General features: G+C 38.9%; 1 pseudogene; it reads left to right on the forward strand.

Moving 5' to 3' along the window:
• LOC149239234 (casein kinase 1-like protein HD16) overlaps positions 1-20,241 on the forward strand; it is an 86,646-nt pseudogene extending 66,405 nt beyond the window's left edge.
• Positions 20,242-20,471: the final 230 nt, after the last annotated feature.

A 20,471-nucleotide genomic window follows, 5' to 3' on the forward strand; every position in this document is an offset into this window, starting at 1 on the left:
ACATAACATTCACAGCTTTAACTTTTTCTTTTAAGAGAATAGATGCTTTACCTTTTATGATAGCAGGAGTGTCATTTCCAAATGAGACCTTCTTTTATTTTTCTAAGGCATTATATAAATGAAGTTTTTCTTTATCACCTATCATGTGTTTCAATCATCCACTATTGATGTACCACTGATTTTCTTGTCCTTATGCATACAAGGCTATACCACATCTTTCTATTTGTGGTTATTTCTTTCTCCATATTTTTGGATTTAATTAAGTTTTCTCCTTTTGAGATGTTTACTGAAATTTACTCCTGCATTCAGATTCTTCATGACCGAAGTTGTTGTGGATAGAGCATTCTATTTCATTTTCAAGAAGAGAAAAGTTATCGTAGGTCCATTTCATGATCCCCGTCACATTCCTTTGGTTTCGTGATTCTGTAGTCATGATGGTCTTGTAAGCAACACATTGAGCAACTTTGTGTCCAAAGTTATGACATGAAAAACATTGGCCATTGAAGAAGTTCTTGCGATTATCGAATCCACTGACCTGGTGATTGTAGTTGTTATTCATTCTAGAAACAGATTGAGTATGATTTACCTAAGGTTTGTTGTAGCTTTCGTTTATCCTTGAAGTAAATTGAGCCCGATTTACCTGGTGATTTTCTTTATGCCTTTGTTGTCGATTGTCAAACTATTCACTGCTCTATACTGCATCAAGATAGCTTTTAGTGGAGGTTGACAGCTTCTGTTCTTGGGATGCTTCTTCAGTATATCCAAGTCTTGTCTTTATCAGAGGAGAACACTGCAGTTTGATAATTTCATTTAGGGTTTTTGATCCTTTAGCAAATCTAATATTGAGAGCTTTTGTTTTCTCAATATCCTTTCTTAGACCCACAATTTCAAATTCTAGTTTTTCATTGCATTTTTCTCTTTCAGCAAGTTGGAATGTCATAGTATCTATAATCATATTTTTTTTCTTCTAAACAAATTTTGAGTTTAGAGATTTCTTCATAAAGGTCATCATTGTCTAGTCAATTTAATGTCTTAAATTTCTCTACATAAATTATCAATCCGGGTATCATAAACTGATGAAGTGTGGTGCACCATATGTGCTTAGTTAACCTTTTTTCTTACTTCGTTGTTTTATAGTTTTTATCTTGTTTTGGGGTTTTGTTCTTGTTGATCTCCTAAAGTGTCTAATGCAAATGGAAATCTTATTCTAAGGTCTTAAGAATACTTTGAAAGGTCAAGTATAGATGTAGATTTCAAGACAAGGTTTATGTCCCTTATGGTAACTTCCAAAACTTAGCACTTCAAAAGATCTCAAAACATGCTATTGATAAAATTAATTCTTGAACAGGAATGTAAATATGTAGCTACTTAAACCAAACAAAAGATGAAATACTGATCAGGAAATCACTGTCTCTGTTGCCCATCTAATTACAGAAATAAAATCTAAACTATTGCACTCAAAAAAACCAAAAATTGTAGACAAACGAAAGCAAGATCAATTTACTTCACTTATAATCCGATAGCTTGCCAAGTAGCTTTTCGGGGTTAAGCCATGGCTCCGGAGATAACGTCAAATAACATGAATAATTGATATCTAAATTACCTACTTGCAGATTAATGAAAGCAAAATCAAATTACTTCACTTATAATCCAATAGCTCGCCAAGTAGCTTTTCGACGTTAAGCCATGGATCTAGAGATAACGTCAAATAACATGAAGAACTTGATATCTAAACTACCTACTTGCAAAATGAAAGTAAAATCAAATCACTTCACTTATAATCTGATAGATCGCCAAGTAGCTTTTCGGGGTTAAGCCATGGCTCCAGAGATAATGTCAAATAACATGAAGAACTTGATATGTAAACTACCTACTTGCAGAATGAAAGTAAAATCAAATTAATTCACTTATAATCTGATAGCTCGCCAAGTAGCTTTTCCGGGTTAAGCCATGGCTCTGGAGATAACGTCAAATAACATGAAGAATTTGATATCTAAACTATCTAACAACAACAAATAAATAAGACTGAAATCAAAGCATAATTGAAATTGAAAATCTTAAGAAAAAGTTCAGCAGAGAGGCAAATCTCATGTCACTATTTGATGCAAAAATATGTAAAGAAGAACTAATCTACAACCAACCGGTTGAACACACTTGCATGAATTAAAATTGCATGAATGGAAAATCTAAATTATCAAACTTTAAAGCAATAAAATGACATACATGAATGAAATCAAAGCAAAATTACAAAATAAAATCTACTCTACTTTACATTCTAATATGCTCCATGACATCTACTTCACATCTCCTTCCATGTTGAGAAAATCAAAGCTTTATTCAAATTCTTCAAAATTACAAAGTACAACAAAGCTCTCCAAATCTTTCCAAAGCCATCAAAGAAGAACTACAAACTCCAAGCTAAAGAACTAAAAATCCAAGCTAAGACTAGGACTAACAAATGAAGGAGAGAGATCTCCTATTTATACAAAAAGATGAGAATCCATCTCATTAATGGGAGTCCATGAATCTCTCCCTCTACCTCTAGAGTCCTAATCAAAATAGGAACTGATAAGACACATGTCTTCTTAGAGTTTCAATACAATTAGGAGATGTGACACATATCCTCATGATCCCATGATTCTTTCCACTCAAATTCGAATTTGGCCTTAGAGTGCCACATAAAGGTCTTCTAGAAGCCTCCTTTTAACCTACACATGTCAAAAATCTCAACCCACTTGTTAGGTATAAGCATATGCACATTATTTTCTAATTTTTAACAACAAATTCACTTAAAAAGGCTTAGAATTAATAAAGTTTGGAAAAACATAAATGTGGCCCAATGATAATGAAAGTGGGATGAATGTGGTGACATAGTAGTGAAATGGAGGTGATATAATGGACATAATAGTGAAAGTGTAATGGAAATGAATGACATTTTCAAGACCCAACAATCATCATCTAAAGCATCCAAGAAATCATCATCTTCAAAAACCATCAGAAGTCTATAGTCATTACTATTTTCATCTTCATCACTATTTGATAAACCATCGCTATATTCATGCGTATAGTAGCTCTTCTTACTTACACTTTATTTTATATTCCATTTTTCTGATTCCTTACCTTTGTCAAGCTTATCTTTATGAGGACATTTTGCCGACTCTTCCACAAGAAAAACATTTGAAAGGTAGTTTACCTCTGAATCTTCCGGAACCCCATTGAAGGTTCTTGACAAAGTTTGCTTCTTCCTCTCCTTCTGAAATATGTCCTAATTCATTGAGTTCTTCTCTTCTGAAGGTTTGAATGTGGCTTATCTCATATCTGATGGACCTCCTTTTCTCATTTTGAAAGAAATTAAGATTTCGTGCAGCTGTGTCATAGTAATACTCTGAAGATCCTGATTTTCTTTATGGCAGAAACTTTTGATTCAAACTTAGTTTAAAACTTTTTCAACTAAAGTAACTTCTTTTATCTCTTCACCTAAGTTCTTTCTGCAATTAACAATCTCATCTATATGTAAGAAGTAACTAGCTATACTTTCATCATTGTGCATTTTGAGAGTTTCATATTGAATTCTAAGATATTGCAGTTTTGCAAATTTTACCTAATTGTCTCCTTCATAGCTTAGAATGATCTCGTCCCATATTTCTTTGGCGGTTTTGAGATGTATAACTTTGACAAATTCTGATTGTGACAGACTCCCTAATAATGTATTGATAGCATTGGCATTGGTTTCATATTGCTTTTTACCTGCTGTATCTGTAGGAATTGCTGATGGAAATGTATATCCTCCTTCCACGATTTCCCAAACATCTATTCCAAGAGATTGAAGATAGACCGTGGTTCTTACCTTCCAATAAACAAAGTTTCTCGCATCAAAGATTGGTGGTCTAATGGATCCCTCTCTTTCATAGTTACTCATGATGATAGATATTCCTTCAAGCCATCAAGCTTCTTCTGAAGGACCTGCTTTAGTACCGATTGTTGTAAATAATAATAAGAGGGGGGGAGGGGCGGGGGGTGAATCAGTATTATCAAGTCAATAACATTTCATTTCCATAGTTAGATTCATATATGCTACAACCCCCTAGCTCTTGTACTAGCTGATGTGTTTACTAGTATGTAGGTGTTGGCCTATTGAAGGCTACAACCTTCTCTTTTCTTCCAGGGACCACGTTTCATAAATTTTCAGACTAGATCCATCAATAATATCAATCAAAAATCAAACATATTTGCATCAACCAATCTCCTTTTCACCAACCAAAACTGAATCAATCAATCACTTCTTAGAATTTTGTAACCAGAATACAGTAACAGTAACCAGAACCCAAGCCAGAACACAGAACACTGCAACAACAAACAGAAGTAGCTAAAGCATATTTTATGAGGTATACGCTACTTCACTATGTCAAACCTACATACATATGTTGTTATCTCAAGGCGAACCTGCGTACATATCTGCAAATAAAATTTAAGATATATACGATGTTTTGATATGCAGAACCAGTGTGTATACGTGCCTTTGCCAAAGTGAACCTGTGTAAAGATCTATAAATGATGATTTAAACTTTACAACAATTCCAGACATCAGTTATACCCAGATCATCATATTTACATATTACAACATGTGCCAGTTATTTAGATAAAATATCAAAAACCACACAAAGATACTTCTCTTCAAGCCTTAAGATCTTGACCCATCATTAGATTTTATCCTTCATCAAGCACTAAGGTTCATCCTTGATTTAGATCCAGCTATGCACCATAACCCAATAACTTGTATTCTGGATCTTGCTCTTCATCAGATATTCAATACTTGAGTGCCTTTGCCTAATGATCTTCTCCTCCTTTTATAGTCTTAGGCCTTACTCAATACCATGGACCAAAACCACTTAGAACCAATACCTTGGACCAAATACCTAGGGTCAACACTTTGGACAAGATACCTTGGACCAATACCATGGATCGCACTACCATGGACCAAAACTAAGTTTTCCAACATGTATGTGCCTTTCCTTCCATGAAAGTGCGTGTGTACTCTATATGCGCCTTTTGGTCTGCGAACCCACGTGTACATGTGGCTTGGTCAATGGGGAACCTACATATACCTCTCTTTCTTCATTCTATGAGTCTAAAATGTGATCTATCATCTAAGTGAGTTGCCATCAAGGACAACACCTGTGTCATAGTGCCAAATCTGTGTCATAGTGCCAACATACTTTTGTACCTTTTTATCATCAATTAGTTGTATTTAAAGTGTTTATGCCAATTTGGGATCAAATTTTAGGTCTTGAACTTTTATTTTGAAAATAATGAAATTTATATTATATATGTGTGGTGCACTTGTTTTTCACCCTTTTTACTTTCCTTATACCAGATACCATTATAATGTTGTTTATGTGTGGTTTCATCAAAATGTTGAGAAAGGGAGTGATCATGGGTTATATATTAGATATACGGCTTCTTGCACAAACCTTTGGGTTATCATTATGGATGCAAGCACTGTTGGCATGGTTTGGGCTGACCTAGGTTCAATCTATATTATGCACCAACAAAACCCTCAATCACTGGCCCTTTCAAAAACAACCTGCAAGCAGATCGCAGTCTCACCCAAAGTGACTATGGGAGAATGCATAACTAGGTTTCTGCAGCCTTGAGGGATTGGGAGATGTCGTATTATTATGTTATATTATTCTTAGTAACTATAAATCACTTTTCTGCATTAGATTAATCACTTAAACATGCCATATAAACCATAATTGTGTTGAAGTAAAAAGCAACTGTAATAATTATTACTCTACAACATAAAATAAGAAAATATACACATAAAAACACCAATTTACCGTGGTTCACCTCAATGTAGGTCTATGTCCACAAGAACTGTTTCTTAATTTAATAAATATTTGACAACATACATTTCTTATCTTGCGCACTATGTTCTAGGTTTTCTGCACACTCAGGTGCAAAGCCTCACCTTCTCTACCAAATTACAGATCACAATAATTTTCCATAACACTAATCTAGATCAATTTGATTGATTTTTCTTCTTATTATTTTACCCTATATACTATTACATTCTAGGATTACATCATCAAAATAAAATGGTCCAAATACCATGGACTCCCTAAACCAAGCAACTATGATCCCAAAAACATTGATCCCTTACAAAATCGCATGCTTTAATAAAAAAGAGGGGCTTCAACCCACCCCAAAGCCCTTACTACACCACGCGGTATATTCAAAATGCTCCACTACGCTGTCCACTTCATGGTTCACCCCACAAAATGTGAAATCTTTTCCAAAATCTAGGCCAAGTTGGGTTGCACCCAACAAGACCCAATACTCACATGTGACTCGTTCTAAGTCACTTAGATGTTTTTCCTCTGATCTTCTTTGCAATGTTGTTGTAGGCAATGTTGAACCACTGCAGAATGTCTTCATTGTGCACTTCCTCCAACAATGATTCTATTGTGGGTTTTGTAGCCTTTTACATCACTACTTTCTCTCTCTCTCTCTCTCTTGAAGATTCTCATCCATTGCTTGGAACAGTTAAAGAGCCTCATCATTTCATGGTTGAGTTCTCTCTTTCAGATCCTCTCTTCCATCCTCAGCCCCTCTATCTTCTTCTGGAGGGCATTTCCCTCATTGACCTTTGTGAGCTTCTGTGAGATTGGTAGTGTTCTCACAGTAACCTCCAGTTGTTGTTGCTTCTGCTGAATATCCTTTTATAGTTTTTTTTCATTTGGATCTTCCTGCAATGAATTGCAATTCTGTAAGATCTCATCCAATAGCTTCCCACAATTTGCCATTTCTTCGAAGATGCCAACCATTGCAGCCTTCAGGTCGACCTCCCTCTACTCTCGTACTTCATGTGGTGTGGTTGGTTGTAGCTTCATTTGTGTCTCGTTGATCTTCATCTCATATGTAAATTGTACATCCGCGATCTTATCCTTGTATCCTTTTACTGCAAGGTTGATCTTCGCGAGCTTTTCCTCCACTGGTTCCTCTTCTTGGACCTCAAAGTCAGAAATCTAGCGACATATTTCTTCAACCACCTCCTTTAACTTTTGTTGTTGTTGTACTTCATGATCCCTCTCTTGGATCACCTGGTCGAGCTTCTGCTGCAGCGAAGCTCACTCTCTCTCTACCTGAATGTTTAACTATGAAGTGTGTTGTTAGTGCAGCTTCATCTCTCTAGATGTAGCTTGTGTAATCTTTGAAGTGGTACTGCTATGATGTTCATGTTCACATACTTGCACTTTTTAGAATGTTGTTATACCTCGACAGAGTGAAACTGCAGGGCTCTAAAAAGTATCAATGTTATCCACACTGCAAGTGTAAGATCTACTGGTATTTCCTCTCCAAGCTTCTTCTCTTCCTGCACTGGATGTCTGACCATCTGTGTCAATATCTTTAGTTCTCCAATGTTCACCTCGACACCTATTAAAAGTGTGGCGTAGAAATCTTCTAATTTGTTCAATGATTCCATCGTTGCTTCCTAAATTATGTCCCCAATCTAGTCCAAGTCCCCATCAGTGAGGACCACTAGCATTATGTCCTTTGTCTTATCTACCTTCTGCTTCTTTTTTCTTCTTTTGGTAACTTTGTCTCATCACCTTCAGGAGGATCATGGTGACCCTTGTCATATTTCTCCTCTTGTTATAATTCTTGCTCATCCTTTGGCCTTCCCTCTCACTTCCCCATGTTGCGTCGTGTCCTCCTCTGATGGAGTATCCTTTATTTGTGTCTCCAGTGTAGTGATCTACTCCATGACATTGTTGTATCTATGTTAGGAGAATGTCTTCTATCACTAAATATGGCAGGGGATTCCATGTCTTCTTTTTGTCCCTGTGAGCCTATATGTAAATTCTGTGGAAGTCGGCCTTAAAATTCGTGACAAATTTATACTACTTGTATAGACTCAGTGAAAGGTGAGGGTGTTGGTTCACCAACATGTGTAAATCCATTGATATAAAACAAAAAATATATCAGCCCCAAGAGTTAGCTCAATCGGTCAAATCAAGTGCCTCGCCAATGGGAGGTCACAGGGTCGAATCCCGAAAGCTCTTGGGGTTAGGTCAGTAAATAGGCCGAGGAATGTTGATGCCCTTCGGGTGGTGTCCACTCAGTGTTTAAAACCCTAGACGTAGCGGCTACCCACTGACCCGAGTATCCGTGAACCAGTAAGTGAAAAAAAAAAACAAAAAATATTATTTTATCCTATGCTCGTGTTGGTTTAGTAGTATACCACAACAAGGCATATCGTGTGGCTTCACAAAAATCTGAGGTTATCGGATGGAATTGTGAATATTCCGTCTCTCTCCTTGAAAGCATCGTAATTATTAAAATTAACTATGCCTAGTGAAACATCGTACCTTTCTCCTGAGCCTCACAACATTCGTCCAAAAAATCTTACCAAATATATGCGGCTCAGTTGTACTGAACCCCATTAGTTCACTACGCAACTAATGAAACTATCAGTTAAGGGACTTCATTAGCATGGCACTTCCTCATGATTTTTGTAGCCAATATATGTGATGTGAAGCGAACTCCCTGGTCATTGATCGAGTTGATATCATCACATTGCTTCCATTTTTTCAGTCCAAACTTATTCTTCATGTTCTTTATTATGGCTTTGTCCTGATCTTTCCCAACAAACTCCTCTTTGGGGTTTAGCTCTTGATAAGGAAGTCTTGTGATTATCCGTATCAGCATTGGGTCGATAGGGATCCTCTTCCCCATCCATAAGCATCCATCGTGCACCAGCATGAGAAGTTGTCACACACAATCTATGCTTCCCAGACTTCTGCCAAAGTGTGGCACATTCAACATATTCATCAAGCCCAACTGCGCTAATCCATCCAACCACTGTTGCAGTTCTAACCTTGTCACACCACTCTCAAGGTAGTGTAATTGTTTTAAGTATCTATCTGGTATGAACTGTAGATATTTATTTTTGTTATTGAAATCATAGTCCACAAACTTCAGTTGTTGAATCTTCCCAAGGGTTTCTCCAGTAAATCACACTCACTCTTGCAATAAAGGTGTGAAGGTGCCATACTTTGCGTTCTTCGACTCTTTCACTAGTTTTACATCTAGTTTTCTTGGTGAAATATATTATGGGAGAGGCGAAAAAAACGTTGTGCCATCTGTTTCCATTTGTACTTTCTCTGCTTCTTCCTCACTATCTCTCACTTGTTCAGGCTCTTCTGAGGCTCAGCAGGTCCCTTTTCTTGTTTGTTCTTCGTTCTCTCCTCTCTGGTCATTTTCTTTCACCGATATCTTTGTTGTGTGCATGATGATGATGTTACGGGTGGTGATGTTGTTGTGGGCATATCAGCTGATGCTACTTCCATGACTCCAGCTAAGCCCTTCTCATTAAATACATGAATAAATTCTTCAAACATCAAGGCATCCATGGAAAATTTATGCAACTTTCTTTGTAATCGCAATATTCAAACTCTCATGGCAGCAAAGAGCCAAATCTAGGCGAGACACAACTTTTTACAACAAATATAAATTTCTAACCCCATCATTAGCTCAAATTGTGTTCATTAATTGCATATCTATCACTAGATCCAGTCAATTTGTCCTAATAAATGCATCCTTCCACGTATTTCAATGGCAACTTTCATTTTTAATGGTCATATTTTTCTGGTGAACTTCGACACATCCAATATTGTAGTGAGAAACCCCTCTTACATTGACACTCCTATGTACTTTGACATAATCCAAACTGTAACGAAATAGTTTTACTACGTCGAAGCTCTCTCTGCAGTGTAATTTGTAGTTCAGTGCCCACTTTCAACTACTGGTGGCACTAAGACTCTTCTTCTGAGTTTGAGGTGCAAGAACTATCATGCTCCCAACTCAACTTTCCCTATGTAGTAGGGTTAACACAATCTTGTTCCTTCACTATCATCTAACAGATATTGTCTATGTCAGTTATGCAGTATTATTCTTTGACTAGTTTTGCATATCTTACTCCTTCTGATGGATCCAAGGGAAAAATTACTCTCATATTGTTTCCTTCAAATATTACCAGCCCCTTCTTTAGATTAGATATGGCCATATTGTCAAATTCCCAATCAATTCCAAGCAATGCAGGGTAAGGGTTATTGTCATCGACGATCTCTATCACTTCAAAATCAGCAATAGTGCAAACTCCTTCAATATCCATTGTGACACCTAGTAGTCTTCCCAGAGGGAAGATATTTTACTTATTTTCCATCCATAACTAAAGAGGTGACCACTGTAGCTTTGGCTTACCCATTAATTCCCATGTCTGCTTCGTCAAGACATTAGCATCAAATCTTAGGTCCATAATAATTTGATCCATTTCATATTCTTCTATCTGTGCACTAATCCTCATCTCTCTTTTGGTTCTCTATTGTCGATGCAAATTATTGACTACGTGCATCTCACTTCGCAATGTTTCTTTGGATGCACAAGAATCTGTCAACTCCTGAAGCCCTTATACAACCTTTTAATCTCTTAATAATTTCATACAAGTCCGCAAAAAAGACTTTAAAATACCTACTTGATTTTCTGAATCCTAGTCTTATGTCAGAGCTCAATCCTATGTCGGAGCTCGGTCCTGTGTCTAATTTGATGACACATCGTAGTTACTTTTCCTATCAAGCTTTGGTTGTACATTAGAGATCGAAGCTCCAGCATCAATAAAACTTTGCTTTGCTTCCATAAATACTTATTTTTCTTTCTAAATATGAGAAATAGGAACTTTCTCAACAGTATTTCTAATCCATGCACTTTCAAATTCTTTCTTTTCATCCGCTTTATTACTATCAGTCGCAACTCCACTTCTAGTGACAATACTAATTTGAGGTTTGTCGATCCTCCTTTCAATAGTCATCATTTGAATATTCTGTGTCGGTTGTTGATTTCTTTTTTCTTGCATCTTCACCATAAGTATAGGAAATTCTTCAATTACATGGCCAAAATATTTATAATACTTACATGTCGTTGTGGGGTTATGGTATTTTTTTTCAAAATGACCTGGCTAACCGCAGTTATAGAAAATGATTTGTCCACGTCCTCGACCGGCTCCACCACCTCGAACTATTCCTTGGTAACCTTATCGACCACCACAATGTCCATTTTCCTCATGTCCATGCTCTTCTGCTTGTATTCTATAAGTGTTAGCCTCCATCATTAGTTCATAAGCCTAACAATTATTCTCATCACGTCCTACTGATTTATAGAATTTTCATTATAGATTCCTTAGAATTTTTACATATTTATTATTGGTCATGGGATCCCCTGCAGTAGGTTTTGGGGCTTAAAGCCCAAGTTTTGGTCAAAGATGGTGTAGAACTCCGCGAAGTATGGGCGTGGAGTGCAAATTGTAGAATCGAGTCATATGGTTGTCCACCCTAAGAATTGTAATTTAATGTAAAGATGTGTCGGCCTACCCATGGTCCACGGAACATGGGATTGTATAAATAGAGTGAGGCTATAAGTGTAAAGATAGATAAGCTTAGAAAAGAATAGATAGAATAGCGAAGGCATGGTTCAAGGTGAAGAGTGAGATTTGAAATTTACTGGGTCGTAGTAGTAGGTAGAGGCTCTACAGCTGAGTGCGCAGAGGCCTAGTAGAGTCTGCAGCTGAGTGCGCGGACCCCTGCAGCTGAATGTGCAGGGCAGGGTCAGGTTTGTACTTGGGATTGAAAGATAATAAAGAGAAGTTTACTCTATGCATCTGTTCTTGAATCTGTATTTTGACGTTATGCATTACTTTTACTCTATTTATCTACTGCGCGCACTTGATGAATAATTGTATGAATGTTTATATGTGAATTCAATCTAAGTAATCAGCTAACAAAGAATAATTAAGGAAGACTTGGGTAAATAGCACGGGTCATACTGCGGCTAGACCTGTGCGAAGATAGTATCACAGGGTGCGGGGTGCCTGTAGGTGCGCGTAGCACAGTAAGTGTAATGGTTGGACCACGTTCCAATCACCTCGTATCAGAAATCCCCATGATGCGGAAACCTGGTTCCAGCACCCTCCCATACTACTTCGTGTGAGACCTCAATCTATGCTCCACAATCTGTTTCCGAAAGGGCTAGTAGTACCAGGATTTGCTTGGCTAAATCACTTCCAAACTTGGGTCAAGTCCCACTAAGCCAACAAATGGTTTCATTGTCGGGACTAGGATCTACATAAGGGATATCTGATTTCATGCCATTGGAACCCAACAAAGAAGGAAATTGAAGAGTGGTTGGATAAGAAGATTCACGAGTTCGCAATGCAGGAAAATAGAAATCTATGGGTATCTGAGGAACAGTGGTTGGATCGCTATTTGTACATTGAAATACACGAGATTTTCTTTGCTTCCTTTCCATCAAAGCTGTATGAGTGGATCGCAAAGCTAGCAAAATAGCCAAGGAAGGTGTAGGTTAAATAAACCAATAGTGTGGACTTTGAATCTAGTGCATAGACTAGAAGCCTTATAGGATAAGACAGCGTGAGCTATGGACCACTGGCTCAACTAAATAATAGGAGGATTTATCACTGAGTTTGCGGTAGACACGACCATGAGCTATAGTGAAGCAGAACGAAACTTTCTTAAAGGACTGCGAGGTAAGTATATGAAGTCTTTCAATACTTGGATTAAGATATTGTGCGAGAAAAGGGTCATGCGAATACATTAATGTTTGGGACTACACGGAGCAGAAAGATCTACAAAAGCAACGAAGAATTAGAAAATAGTCCCTTAATTTCACCCTCATGAGAGAGCGAGGAAGAGCTCGCGAAGGCCTCTCCAAGAAGCATGGTCAGTTTGATAAGGCAACGCATTCCAAGGTTACCACTTCCACCCACACCGCCACCCACTTCACCTCCCTCACCTCCATCACCACCCACTCCACCTCCACCACCTCCATAGTTCAGTATGGTGAGCGCGATCAAACTACTAGTATTCAGAGGGGTAGGGAATGAGGACCCAGACCAATTCTGGTTTGTGGTAAGAGCGGTATGGGAAGCACAAGGTGTCATAGATGGGAATATTAAGAAGGCTACATTGGTGAGCACATTGCAGGATCACGCATTAACATGGTACATCAAAAACTCTAATGACCACCCAAACACAGGGATAGCAAAGATCCAGAATGCGTTGAACAGAGAATTTAGTAGGCCAAAATTAGAGATGTAGTCAATCATCGGGTTTAAAGAGATCACAATGCTTCTAGGTGAGACCCCCTAGGATTTGGACCAAAGGATGAAGAGTACGATCCGCAAGGAAAATATGACGCTAATGGATGCACAACATCATGCATGTTTTGTAGCATCTCTAACACCCCACTTGAGGACATCACTGCCACAGCAGAAAATTTCTACCCAGGCCGACGCGTTAGAGATGGTGATGAGATTACATGAGACCCCGATACAAGACCCTGGGTTGGGAGTTCAAAAACTCCACGTGCAACTGCAGAATCTGTGTTTGGAAATGCAAAGCTTCAAGTAGGATAGGGCACCATGGCCAGAGACACACGAGGAAGTATGGTGCATAAAGTGCAAAGGCCAAGGCCATGACAAGGATCATTGCCCAGTATTCACGAACTACTTGGCAAGAGGAGGGCCAATGTTGTTAAGACTGGGGGCGCAGGAAAGTATGAGTGTGGCACCCACTTTATGGTACATGATTTATCAGATAGGATGGAAACACACGACGAACAATTGTCATTTGCTACAGAAATATACACAGACACCCCAACAATTGTTTTGTAATTTTTGGAGGTCGATAGGCCACGATGAGTGCACGTGCTGCAGTTACGAGCTAATGATGGATCGGACCCCAGCCTATAGGATGCAGACCAAAATCCGAACCCTCGACCCAGATGTGGGGATGGAGCATGCTGGATTTTAGGGGCAAGGTCAAGGACATGGAGGAATGGGACCAAGAAGAGGCTACAAAAAATTAATTTGTTACAATTGTGGAGTACCAGGGCACTATGCCCACGATTGTACCAACCCGAAAAGGATATCCTATACGTATTGTGTTTAGTTTGATCATGAAACAATAGACTGTCCTACATTGATCACAAAGATGCATGAAAAAGGGGTATTCCAGCCTCCCCTGACTCAAAATATACAAATGATGAGGTTTGAGCTGCACGAAGAAGACCTGAATGTAAACATGATGCTCAGAAGCATACGACCATGGGAGAAGAAATGGGGAAGTAGCTAGAGGAAAGTTCATGGGTTCGTAAGGCTCCTGCAAAGGAACCTGAGTTTGACTTAGAATGCACAAAGGATGCATTCATGGAAGCTAATAAGAGCTTCGCGAAGGCCTCCACTTCAGGTAGCATGGATCAACCAGAGCCATGAATGGATCCTTCAATGCTCACTACCTTTCTAGAGACATGCAATAACCTGTTACGTGAGAACAAGGTGGTTAAAGGACTATAGGAGCTAATCACCAGGTGCGCGAGGGCAGGAGAACCCCGCGTAGTCAGGAGATTGGGAAAGCATGCATTGTGCGCTGGAAGGGAAATGAGGTGGACTGTGCAGATTTGTGAGTATGAAATGGATTATGTAATCCTAGATATGGGTTCGGACGTGAATGTATTGCCAAATCAAACATGGGAACGCATGGGCAGGCCCACACTACAATGGTCCCCTATTCAATTATTAATGGTGAACCAATAGAAGATTTTTCCCACGGGAAGGTTACAAGGAGTAACAGTTGATATTAAAGGTGCGAGCGCACAGGCAGATTTTGAAGTAATAGAAATTTTTGATGATAGAAATCCCTATCCCGCGTTGTTAGGAATAGACTGGGTCACCAATATGAATGGAGTCATCAACCTAAAGAAGTGAAAAATCATCTTCGAGAAAAAGTCACTACGCATAGCAGTCCCACTGGACCCAGTCGAAAGAGCGCACTACACTGAACTAGTGTGCGATGATGATATTGATTGTATTTATAAGATAACTACATGAGACTAGGATTGGGTGAATCCAACTATAGATGGGAGGATCTTGTGGGAGTGCAAAAGCTCCTGCACTTCGGATTTGGACAAACAAGTAGAGCGATGGCGGAATCGGTTGCATGAAATGACAAAGCTGAATTGCAACATGATGATTAGATCACTGCGTTCCGTGAAAACAGAGGAAAGAAAGTTGCTGACTTATGATGGATTAATGACGGCGGATGAATTCCTAAGCAAATTTGAAAGCGCACTACTAGAACAGTAGCAGTTCGATGCATTGAAATGGGCATTGGGTGCAACACCCGCACGATGGTGAGGTACACATCAAGGAAAATTTGAGGACTAGCGTGGATGTAGAAGGATGATGCGCCTATGATTCGGAAGCCCCCAGCTTCGAACAAAATTTGGTCAGCAAGGATGGAACAACTTGTGCGCTCACCTGTCTCGATGGGTACAGACATGTGTGGGGCAATGAGCACACTAGAATAGGAAAAAGTAGTAGGAAAGGCAACGTGCACCACAAATGTTCCATGTAGAAGCATTCAAGAAGATATGTGGAATCCTGAACAGAGTTCACCAGGTGAGACGAACTGATTGGGACCTATGCGTGCTAGCGATTCGATGGGCCTACAGGGCCATGTGCAAAAACCTGAGCATGGAGATGATTCTGAAACTGAAGAGCAAGGTCGAGACCATAATTTTGGAGGAAAGGAATCCTCACGCAATAGCTCCCACAGTTGGGACAGTAAGCGAGGACCAGGACAAAGGAATTAGGCAACTACGCGAGGACGAACATATGAAAATTCAGGAAGCCATTCATTGAGGGAACCATAAACTTCACAAACTCGAAGAAGATCAGGTACGGCTAAGGAAGAAAAGCATGTTAATGGATGCGGAGATCAAAAAACTGGAAAACGAGATCACGCAAGCATGTCACATTGATAAAACTAAGAATGAAAAGACCAAATACTACTACATTAAAAGATTGTCATCGAGCATTTGTGACTCTGCTACCATGGCTGCGACTGCACCTTACTAGACAAAGAAACCAAGTGAGCGCATTGCATAAGGAAGAACTCGTGGCTCTAACTATCACTAGGGTAATTGAGGAGTGCCCGCAAACTAGGCTGGAAGGTGAATTGAAGCCTTGCACAAGTGTTGCAACCACCTGACTAGCCGTAGGGAGTACAATCTTAGCGCTCGAGCAGTTGAAAGAGAGTGCAGGACTATAAAAGAGTCCATGGGAGAGTCGCGTGATAAGGAAGTTGCACACAATATTAGTATGTAATAGGGGTCGTGCCCATGCAGAGGGGTCTGCGCTAGCACATGGGTAGGCTGGGAGGTGATCGTTGGTGTCACTGTTCAGGACAAGATGTTCAATTTAAGGCAAGATCGTCGTACCAGCAGAGTTACTCAAGACGAGTCATGACGATTTTGTTTGGGGGCTGTTGGGCATGGGATCCCCAGCAACAGGTTTTGGGGCTTAAAGCCCAAGTTTTGGTCAAAGATGGTGTAGAACTCCATGGAGTACGGGCATAGAGCGAAAATTGTATAATCGAGTCATAGGGTTGTCCACCCTAAGAGTTGTAATTTAATGTAAAGATGTGTCAGCCTACCCATGGTCTGCAGACCATGAGATTGTATAAATAGAGCGAGGCTCTAAGTGTAAAGATAGTTAAGCTTAGAAAAGAATATATAGGATAGCGAAGGCATGGTTCAAGGTGAAGAGTGAGATCTGAAGTGTACTGGGTTGTAGTAGTAGGTAGAGGCTCTGCAGCTGAGTGTGCAAAGGCCTATTAGAGTCCACAGCTAAGTGTGCGGACCCTTGCAGCTAAGTGCGCAAAGCGGAGTTGGGTCTGTACTTGGGATTAAAAGATAATGAAGAGAAGTTTACTCTGTGCATCTGTTCTTGAATTTGTATTTTGATGTTATGCATTACTTTTACTCTGTTTATCTACTGCACACACTTGATGAATAATTGTATGAATGTTTATATGTGAATTTAATCTAAGTAATCAGCTAACAGAGACTAATTAAGGAAGACTTGGGTAAATAACACGGGCCACGCTGCGGCTAGACCTGCGTGAAGACAGTATCATAGGGCGCGGGGTGCCCGTAGGTGCGTGTAGCATAGTAAGTGCGAACGTTGGACCGTGTTCCAATCACCTCATATTAGACATCCATAGGGAGCAAAACCTGGTTCTAGCACCCTCCCATACTACTTCGGGTGAGACCTCAATCCACGCTCCGCAGACTATTGCCAAAAGGGACAGTAGTACCAGGATTTGCTTGGCTAAATCACTTCCGAACTTGGGTCAGGTCCCACTAAGCCAACAGAATTTCATTATAGATTCCTCAGAATTTGTACATATATATGTAACAAGTAACAGTCTTCTGAATGATTTTCGCCTCTAGTCTTACACATTTCACACCATAAACTAGATCCTACATTCAAGGGATTCGGTTCCCCACTGGTCATGTAATTTCTAAAGATAGGGCATTGTTCTTTAGAATGGCTCTTCGATCTACACTTCGTACACCATAGTTCTTCTCTAACTTATTTGATTTTATTCATGTCTTGTATCTATAGGGTTAGGTACGCTAGTTGATTATAAATTTGTTGAATGCATGCATTAGTATCTCCTATAGGCGAAGCTTCCAATTTCATCACAATTTTTAGAGCATGAACTTGACTTTCTATCTTTTTTTTGCATCAATGGAAATCTGATATACAATAGAAACACAATTATAAACCATTCTTGATGTTGTTGTAGAGCTATGTCAAAGCTTACTTGATCCAATAACACCTTAAATCTCTGATCAAACTCCCAAATAGACTCAGTAGATTCTTGTTTGATTTTTTTCAACTCGGTGATGCACCGCGACTCAGACTTTGGCTTCTTACACTCTTTTATCAATGTTGTTTTAGTATCTGCAAATGCTATGTTCTAATTATAGGAATACTTCATATACCATGTCAATTCTCTATCTCAGAACATCGTAACGAACTGTGCTTTATTTATATTCTCATTGTTGATCTCCTTCGTTGTCCATACAGCTTCACATAAAAACCAAAACTATTACAAATCCCCCAATCCATTTCCTTTGAAAACAGGTAGCTTAATATTGTCAGTCATACTTCTTCTTGGAGGGGAAGGGGGACTTGTAACGGGAGAGGTATGCAGGGTAGGAGGGGTAGGAGGAGGGGATGGGTGGGGGGGTGGGGGGGGTGGGGAAGGAGGTGGGGAGGGGCAGGGGAAAAGCCAAAAAAACCCTATCTATTACTATATTCTGGCTTCTGCAAACTCTTAGGCTAGGAGGGTGAATACTGCAAAGTTACCTAGGGGTTCTGAGGGTGGATTTATTCTCTTTCACTTTCATATTCACTTAAAAGAGGACTATAATCAGTCTCTACAAATTTCTTTAGGTCTTGTCCACGAGATTCTTTTTTGGTGTCTACTCTATATCTCTTTCCACTTCACGTTACTCCGATCTCTTGCTTAGATTTATTCTCTCTTCTTCCAAACAAAAGTAAACTAGCAATCTGATTTCATCCATAAAACTCCCTTTTCACACAAAAGCATCTTAATCCAAAGTTTCATAGATTTTAACTACTTACCTCGCGTTCCTTTTAAGAATCATCATTATGCTTTGTTGTAGGACACAATCAAGTCTATAGTGAACTCAATAATGAATCCTCCCAAGATGTTATCAATCCAGAAATCGATAGCCCTTGAAATCCTATTTTTAGTGTTCTTGATTCGTTATATGAGTTCAGGGGTCCACACTGTAGGTTCTTCACCTTTAAAACAACTCTTCCTTTCGGTCAACCTCGATATCCACTCGTACATGTCGATAGGAAATGAAGCGAATAAAATCTCATATTGAACTGTAAAATATAATTCTCTAACCAAGCTTTGAATATCAAACGGGGGCTTTTATTCTCTTGATCTGCAAGATCTCTCTCTTTTAGTTCTATCCAATCTTATCTCCTTCTTCGACAGGTACCAATCTACATCTCCTTCAAACATATCCCAATATCGGAAATAGAACCATTTTTTGGCATAGTTTGGGATGACCTAAGTTCAATTTATACTATGCACCAACAAAACCCTCAATCACTGGCCCTTTCGGAAATGACCTGCAAGAAGATCGCAGTCTCACCCAAAGTGAGTATGGGAGGATGCACAACTAGGTTTCTATAGCCTTGAGGGATTGGGAGATGTGGTATTATTATGTTATATTATTCTTAGTACTTATAAATCACTTCTCCACATTATATTAATCACTTAAACATGCCATATAACCCATCACTGTGTTGAAGCAAAATGCAACTGCAATAACTGCTACTTTACAATATATAATAAGATTATATACACATCAAAACACAAATTTAGCATTGTTCACCCAAGTGTAGGGCTATGTCCACAAGAAATGTTGCTTAATATAATAAATCTTTGAACAACAGACAGTTCTTGGCCTACACACTAAGCTACAACTTGTCTGCAAACTCAGTTGCAGACTTAGGCCTCTGAGCACTCAGCTACAAAGCCTCGCCTTCTCTACCAAATTACAGATCACAATAATTTTCTATAACATTGATCTCGATCAATTCAATTGATTTCTCTTTTTATTATTTTAACTTATATATACTATTACATTGTAGGGTTACATCATCAAAATTCCATGGTCCAAATACCATGGACTCCCTAAAACAAGCAACTATGGTCCCAAAACCATTGATCCCTTACAAAATCGCACATTTTCACAAAAAGGAGGGGCCTTGACCTGCCCTTATTACATTGTGTGGTATATTCAAAATGCTCAACTATGTGGTCCACTTCGTTCTTCACTATGCGGTCCACTTCATGCTCAATTGCACGCTCTGCCCCACAAAATGCAGAGTCTTAATTGCCAAAATCTAGGCCAAGTTTGGCTATGACCAATAGGCATAGGGTTCACTTCTCAAGTCTATGATATTTTTGTTCTCTTACTTCACAAGGTTTATTATCATATCATATGACTTACTCTATTTTACATTTAATTCCCATGATCCTATTGTACATAAGTGGGAATTGAGATCAAATCAATGCTTTGCTTTTAAACGAAGAATTTATTCCACAAATTCAAATTTCATGCACTTGACTTGTTTATGCTTCTTTTACAACAGGATTGGATTATGAACAATGGGAAAATAATTATTATATCAGTTTCGTTGCTGGTGCTACAAATGGAAGTTATTTGGTTGTTATGTGCAAGGGTAGGCTAAGCATTTCTTATTTGGGTTAGGTCATTATTTTGTGCTATTGATTTTCACTTTTGTCATGTTGTATGATATGTCCATAAATTTTAGGAAAATAATACTTTTTTGGTGCTTATGTCCAAGGGTAGGCTAATAATTTCTCATTTGGGTTGGGTTATTATTATTTGCTATATATTTCTATTTTTGGATGTACTATGATCTGTGCATTTTAAGGAACATAATATTTTGTGTCATTGGTCATGTCTAGGTGGTGACT

The sequence above is a fragment of the Pinus tabuliformis genome, chromosome 8, assembly GCF_031772625.1.
Source record: "Pinus tabuliformis cultivar Carrire ecotype Pingquan chromosome 8, CPIR1, whole genome shotgun sequence".
NCBI lineage: Eukaryota > Viridiplantae > Streptophyta > Pinopsida > Pinales > Pinaceae > Pinus > Pinus tabuliformis.